The sequence below is a fragment of the Formica exsecta genome, unplaced genomic scaffold (genome assembly GCF_003651465.1).
Source record: "Formica exsecta isolate Colony F162 unplaced genomic scaffold, ASM365146v1 scaffold288, whole genome shotgun sequence".
NCBI lineage: Eukaryota > Metazoa > Arthropoda > Insecta > Hymenoptera > Formicidae > Formica > Formica exsecta.
Genome location: NW_021850142.1, coordinates 56,601 through 65,231, shown reverse-complemented (window position 1 = coordinate 65,231; position 8,631 = coordinate 56,601).

Sequence of the window (8,631 nt, the reverse complement as noted above, 5' to 3'; positions counted from 1 at the left end):
GCCTTTCATACACTAAAAGTGTAATATACATTTTTTATATATTGAGATTAAGATAAATTTTTTAAGATATTTATAGTATGAATACTATATGTATACATGTAATATTAAATTTAATGGAAAAAAATTAATATTATGTTAAATGTGTTTGTTCGAATGTTCGTTTGTTTCTTTATTCTTTTAACTTTTGCCATGTTTTAAACATACAAATGCGCTATTATATTATAGAGGAAATAAGCATATAATAGAAAACTAAATTAAGTAATATTTATATAATTTTGATTTCTAATATTAAATAAATAACTGTAGAGTACCGCAAAAAACATTTATATGTGTGTCACTTTTTCTAATATAATATTTATAAACATTTTGCAATTTTTGTATTTGTTAAAATGTCTGCTTCCTTTTTTGATTCTGATTCTTTTTATCTTTTTTATTTATAGTATGATAATTATCATTGTTTGTTTATAAATAATTCTTAATGTATTAAAATAATGCTGAGTTTATTGATATATTTGATTCTAATTCTCAGGACATATAAATCTTTCATTATTAGCTGTAATTTTTCTTTACATTATCTCATCAAATTAAAATTTAAAAATATGTAAAATATTCATTACATCAAACAAAATTGTTTACGTAAAGGATTCTTCATGATTACTTATCTTGAAATTACAACTTTAAAAATTCGCGGCAATTAAGAGCCAGATGCGGATGTAGTGGTGCGTCAGTTCCATAGAAAATAAATCCATATTATCCTTAAATATTTTATTACATTTGACATTCTTTTATACAAAAATACTTATATTTATTGTAATAGTGATCTCTTGAATTAAATCCTCTAACCAGAATAAGTTAACATATTTGATTGAAAAGAATTTAATAATAAGTGAAAGTCAAAACTGGATGTGTTAAAGGTTAAAGCCATCTGCGAAAATATCATAAGAATATAATACATATACATATATATCTCAAATATTACATCACATGGACAATGTTTGTTAGCTCATCTATTTATTTATCTTTTTTTATATTTCTCTCTATACTTATCTTTGTTCATATTTCTCTGAAAATAAGCCAATTTTTATTTTATTTATTTTAATTTTTGAAAAATTACATTTTACAATAAATATGTATATAAGATAAAAATATTTATTATCTCATGGACACTTTTTTAAAAATTTGTCTGTTATAAATAATTTCTATTGCAGAATTTGAATATATTCCAAATAATTGTTTAAACAAATATCAGGTAACAGATAAACATGTTTTTATCTCTAAAATAAAACAATTGTTAAAGCTTACTGATTTATTCTGAGAAATATCTACTAATTAAAAAGAAAATTATATGTTAATACTTAAATCAGACATATTACCTTTTTAGATAATATCTGTTAAATTTGTTGTTGTTGTGTGAGACAAAATTTATAAGTTTTATATTTCATAATTCAGATCGTTGTATTGATATGTTGTTTGAAATTGAGCATCATAGTAGCTAACAGAAATCTTTGAATGTTTATTAGCGACAAATAAAATATTAGAGCAGAGGCATAAAAAGCGCTTTGCTGGCGGTGTTCGACGATTATTAAATTTAATAGCTCTACAGAAAAAGCTGCTTTCGATCGTTCGAATCTCAAAAGCTCGTTTTTCACGTCGCACCCTCTTCTTACGCTAAAACAATAAAAATGTGCCATTAATAACGACCGGGTGACAAATATGACGGAACTTCCGACGCGAGCCGGAAATCGCTAAATGCATCCCAGGACCCAAACGCAATTCCCACAAATATGGCCTGCTATTCTTTGGCTCATGATTCCGCTATATTCCATACTGTCCGTCGTTTCCTTCCGCCTCCTTTCTTCTTACGCTTCTTTCCTTTGATATATGACTTGCGCGTCTAGCCGTCTATTCATATTTACTGATGTGCAAAAATTTAATTTTTTGTTTCAATGTTTAAATTTCAATCAAAAAAATTAAATATCTGGATTATTATATAGATTCTCTCTTTAGAAAAGAAGACTTTTACAAAATAAGACCAGAGAGAGCACAGCAAATATATTTAAATTAAAAATCTAATAAAATAAATTATTATAAAAATATTAATTTTAATTATTATAGAAATATGCCAATATGTCAATACCTATCTGGTTGCCCAACCTGTCCAATTAGATATGGTTGGCCTTGCATCACTTTTAGCGACGCTGTTCTAGTATAATATATAGAAATCTGTGGTTGGAACTAACGTTTGTAATCATGACGACACGAATAACGGCATTTGACTGAGACCGATACACGACGATGATCCGAGAATAATTGAGGCACGAACGGCAAACAAATTTCACATCCCCTCTGGCATGCCACGATTTCTACTTCATTGTCATCTGTCATCGCGCCCGGAACAAATGAGCGCCTGAACAGCGAACACACACACACACACACACACACACACACACACACACATACATGTATGAACAATTTACTCGAGGATTATCCGTCGGAAACGTAGATAGAGAAGGTAGGGGTTTGCGGTTTGCGGTCCTCGAACGTCGCGATTAGATATTCGATCACTACAACTGGAATACTTACGCGGATACTCGTCGAGTACTTGTGACAATAAGTGTCATAAATTTCCGACATATTCTTTTCATTCAGATGTTATCCATCATTGATGAAATATTTTTTGAATATCTTAGTTTTAAATAAACCTCTGTAACTATCAAGCAAAAATACCTCCCCAAAGATGAATGGAAAGTCATTGATATTATTAGCTATTATTATTGATATTATTTCGATCATTCAAAATAAATATCTGAACGTTTAGTCTAGAATGCATTATTAATTTTATAAGTGACAATTCCACAAAATATTTTAGAATGATTACAAGAGAGAAAAAGAGAGATAACTGAAAATTGTATTTTAAAATAGTACATCTTCTACAAAAAGATTGCAAAGTAACACAAAAGGATTATAAAACAAATAACATTTTCTAGTTTTATCAAGATTTCAAAAAAAATTTTTTTTTACAAAGAAAAATAATATTTTATAAAAACATTAAGTTTTACATCGAAAGATTAATTTATTTTACTAACTTTATATATATATCTTTATAGTACCCTTTATATTACTGTCTACTGTAAAGAAACGACAATGTAAAAAATCTAACAAAGTTGCTTATTTAAAATTAATTAATTGGCTACATATATAGAGTGTTATCATGCAATTTGCATGGGGATTTATCTCTTATAGAATGATAATAAAAAAATGACAAAGGAGAAAAATGAATAGCAAAATAGCTTATTTTTGGAATTGGTTTTTGCTCTACAAAAATATATAGATAGTGTTTTAAACAACTTATAGTTGTTTAAAATAAAAAGGTCTTTCAATAAACTAAACTTTAAGAGTGCAAATAAGTAATAAAATTATATTTAATAAATTTTAAATAAAATAAGTTTATACTTTCATAACAAAAACTGTTTTTTTATAACTCACATGTTTTTCTTGAATGTAACGATGCATTCAAAGAATGCATTCAGGACTTTTCGATTTGGATTGTTGTTCTGTATCTAATAGTATTGTCCATATGCATTTGTTTAGTTACACCCTGTATATATATATATAATTGATTTGTCGAAATATTTATAAAGAGTTATAAGAGTGAAATGGTAAAAAATTGAATGATTTACAAAATGTTGTATATTTTAGTCTGGTATATATATTTTAATATAAAATATATAAAATATCCTGCAAAATATTTATTTTTCGAAAACTTTACTTTAATACTTTTATGTGTAGAATAATGATATAAATTAGCATAAAGATAACACATAATTGTTTGTAAGAAAAAGTATGCAATTTGCAATGTACAATTACACAGGTCTGTATAATTTTATTTTTTTTCTATGGTCTGGAAAAAACGAGTAGTTTCTTACAGTTTTTTGTGCGTTGAATCTAAATCGGCAAGGCAAAATGGTCTATCACGTCAGATTTTCGAGAAAAATGAGGTTAAAACCCCCCCAAAACGCGTTTTTCACCAGTTTTGAAAATTTGTAGCTGACGAACCCGATGTGTAAAAGACTTTAGACAGAGCTCAAATGAAAGCTTGAACATTGTTCTTTACTTAATATAAAAATAGCCAATCTTTTACTGCAGGTACCATAGAACCTCAGGCGCGCTTTATTTTTAGGTGTAGTCGCACTTGTCAAGTGGAACGATTGCCCTATGCAGTCCGATTACAAAACTGTTGCAAACAGTAAAAATTTTAATTATAAATTTAATACACGAGATTAAAAGTGCTTAATCGCATTAAAAATGTTTTTTTGTTTATTTGTTAAAAAATTATAAACAATTTTCAAAAGATAATAATTTTTTACAAATATAACAAAATATGATCTTTTATTCTCATTTATTAAATTCACTATTGAAATGTCTACTATTAGCAATGGTTTTGCAATCGGATTTGCATGGGGCAATCGTTCTACTTGGCACAGTGCAACTACACCTACAAACAAAGCGCGCTCGAGAATTGATGGTACCTGTGGTAAGGCCAGTGGCACATAAAAAACTTAAGCAGTAAGACTTAAGACTTAAGAATTTCATCCATACAGAATTTTCAGCGTTGCTTATGTTTCAATATGGCTGTTTACGTTCTCGACTGTAATTGGTTGCTTTCCTTATGTCTCAAGAGAACCATGCAGTAGTAATTATCGAAAATAAAGTCTTTTTTGGGGAATTTTTGGGAATTTACAAAAAAATTAATTAAAATCGAGAATTGTCCGTTAACAAAATGTTTATTAGAATTATAAACTAAAAAAAAATTTTCTTTTTGTTTAGAATATGCATTAAAAATGGGGCTGCAGATGGCTCATCGAAAAGGATTTTTAAATAATTTATGCAATGATAACTCAAATACAGAAGCTCAAATTGACTTAAAAAAATTGAGCATGTTCACAATATGTATAATTTCGGACTGAACCCCTAAAAAGTCTGTGAGAAAAAAATCAAATAAGCGATTAAAATGGCGATCTTTTTAAAAAAGTTCGAAAAACGGAGCAGTTAAAAATTTTTTTCTTAAAAACTAAGGTTCGCACAGATCTTTTAGAGCTTCAGTCCGAAATTATACATATTGTGAACATACTCAATTTTTTTCAAGCCGTTTTGAGCTTTTGTATTTAAGTTACTGCAAAAATTATTTAAAAATTCTTTTCGATCAGCCATCTGCAGCTCCATTTTTAAAGCATATTCTCAACTAAAAAAAATTGTTTTTTATAGTTTATGATCCTAATAAACATTTTCTTAAAGGACAATTCTCGATTTTAATTCATTTTTTTTGTAATAATTTCCCCAAAAAGACTTTATTTTCGACAAATACTATTGTCTAGTCCCCTTAAGTCTTATTGCTTACGTTTTTCTATATGCCGCGGCCCTTAAAGATTTGATATTTTTATATTAAAGTACAGTGTTTAAGCTTTCATTTGAGCCCTGTTTGAAATCTCTTGCACATCGGGTTCGTCAGCTACAAATTTTTAAAAATGGTAATAAACGCGTTTTTGGGAGATTTTAACCCCATTTTTCTCGAAAATCTGACGTGATAGACCATTTTGCCTTGCGGATTTGGATCCAGCGCACAAAAAACTATAGGAAACTATCCGTTTTTTTCAGAACGCAAAATTATGCAGACATGTGTTATATACTTTGGAATAAATTTTTCTTCTACAAAAATGTTGAGAAAAAGATAATAAATTTTTGGAACTTATTTTTATCTTTAATATTACTATCATTACTAATATTATTATTATTATTAAATAAATCTTTATAATTAATTCAGGCATCAATTGCATTCAGGTAGCAAATGCACATCATTTGATGTCCAAATGGCATCATTTGACATTTATTTATTTATTTATTACGTCATTAAAATGACATGCCCTTGCTATTTAAGCTTGAAATTCAAAAATTATATAAAAGCAAGCTTTTTTTTTTAATTTATTGAATATAATTTTTATTATTTATTTGCACTTCTGAAATTTAGTTTATGAAAAGGCCTGTTTTTATTTTCAACAACTATTATGTAGTTGTTTAAAATAATTGGTATTTAGATATTTTTGTAGAGGAAAAACCAATTTCAAAAAATATGCTATTAGTCATTCCGCTATTATGCGCTAACGCGGTAATGGTGGAACATTCTGTATTCAAGTTATACATATAATTGTTTTCTCTAATTTCGCTAAAAATTATTCATTTAATTCCACATCCACTATTAAAACCTTTTACGATAGATGACGATCAAACACCCAGTATATAATTTAGCAAAAATAGCGATTGTTGCAGCGACAAATAATGCTGGCTCGGCGAGTAAGTTGTTTTTCTAGTGATAAATGCGGCTGCTATAGCAAAAATTTAACACGTGCTCTTGGATGCCATTACCCAGTTTCACGCCATGATGTACATGTATGTATATGCAAGGTCGCCGCATGACCGATCAACGTGCACATTTTCTATTACGGAAGTAAAGAGTGAAGCCCGTTTTTAGACAATTTGCATAAGCTAGCGTAAGGTTCTATTTATATTTTTTTATTACTGTAAATATATAATTATAGGGAAGGAGAGGAGAGAGCGAGAAAGAGAAAAAGAGATGAGAAAAATTTTATGCATCACTAATTATATATTTGGGTTAAAATCATGCTGATGAACGGGTGAGAGAGATTACATTTCTATCTTCAAGTCTGTCATCGTCACATCTTAAAATTAGATTAGCGCGTACACGGTAACCTAGTAGAGATGATATAAAAATTATTTATCTCTTATATTTTGTTTGTTAGCGAGCATACTCTCATAATACTTACAAACTATCATAATTATGATAATTTATGACAAATATTACACATATAATTAAAATTTTGAGTCGTATGATTATTAAATTTGTCAATTTTCATTAACGTAAGTATATTACAGCGCACATTTTTTTTAAAGATAGAATATTAACTTTATATAGATATATAATTATGATTCTACAAATGTTTTCTATAAATTGTTTACAACATAATAAATTATATTAAATATATAAAATTTTGTTTCAGATTCTATTACAATTATGGACAGTTTAAAATAGGCTTAAAAGTTCTATTGCGACAGTAGTATGATAATGTAGCTATCGTACGATAACCTTAGGACTTTTGTGACATTGATGCACAAGGTGATCTTCATCACAAAGCAGGGAAAAATATTAGCGAAAAACAGGAGGTATCGAAAAATCAGCCCGGCAATCGTGTTTGCCATGTGTATTCTGTAACATTTTCGATATAGCGTGAAATGTTATGAAATATGGAACTTATTCTTTGTTGCATATTTCTCATATTATAATTTTTGTAAAGACATTTATGCATAAAACAAGATTTTATAAACATTTAAATATTTGTTAAAATTATTATTCTTTATTAATGTTATAATTTCTATCTTAATTTTTTAAAAATTTAATTAATATATTACGAAAGCTTTTCAAAACACTATAATAAAGTATTTTTTTTTATTAAGTACTTTTTGAGTTATTTTATATTTTAATCTGACATATTTTGATATAAAAAATAAAATATTTCGTAAAATATTTAGTTTTCGATAATCTTACCGTAATACTTTTATGTACAGAATAATGAGATAAATTAATTAGTCTAAAAAAATAATTGTTTTTAAGAAAAAGTATGTTATTATTTATAATGTACATAATCTGTATATAAAAGTGTTACGGTTAGATTATCGAAAACTAAATATTTTACGAGATATTTTAATTTTTATATCGAAATATGTCAGATTAAAATATAAAATAACTCAAAAAGTACTTAGTGAAAATATATTTTATTATAGTGTTTTGGAAAGCTCTCGACATAAGTTGTAAGAATATGCAATGAAAAATGGGGGTTTCCATTTAAGAAATTGAAAGTGACCTTCATGTGACTTTCAAATGACTATCCAAGAATACATCAATGGCACCATCTTATGTCCCCCTTCGAACCAAACAACTTTTGTCTGAAACGTTTTTCCGTATCTTCCATATTTTTTGAGATATTTGACTGGCTCTTTTAAAATGGACCACCCTGTATATATACTTATACAGGGTGTCCCATTTAATTTTTGTCAGTTAAATATCTCGATATCACATAGTTTTAGAAGAAAATGTTTCGGACAGAAGTCGTATGGTTTCAAGAGGGATATAAGATGGTGGCAATAATTTGATCTTGGATAGTCATCTGAAGGTCACGTGAAGGTCACCTTTAATTTCTTAAATGGAACCCTCTATTTTTCATTGCATATTCTTGTAGCTTACCTCGAGAGCTTTCCAAAACACTATAATAAAGTATTTTTTCATTAAGTACTTTTTGAGTTATTTTATATTTTAATCTGACATATTTCGATATAAAAATTAAAATATCTCGTAAAATATTTAGTTTTCGATAATCTTACCGTAATACTTTTATGTACAGAATAATGAGACAAATCAATTAGCATAAAAAAAATAATTGTTTTTAAGAAAAAGTATGTAATTATTTACAATGTATTTTTTTAAACAATTATTTGTTCTTTTTACATTAATTAATTTGTCTCATTGTTCTGTACATAAAAGTATTACAGTAAGATTATCGA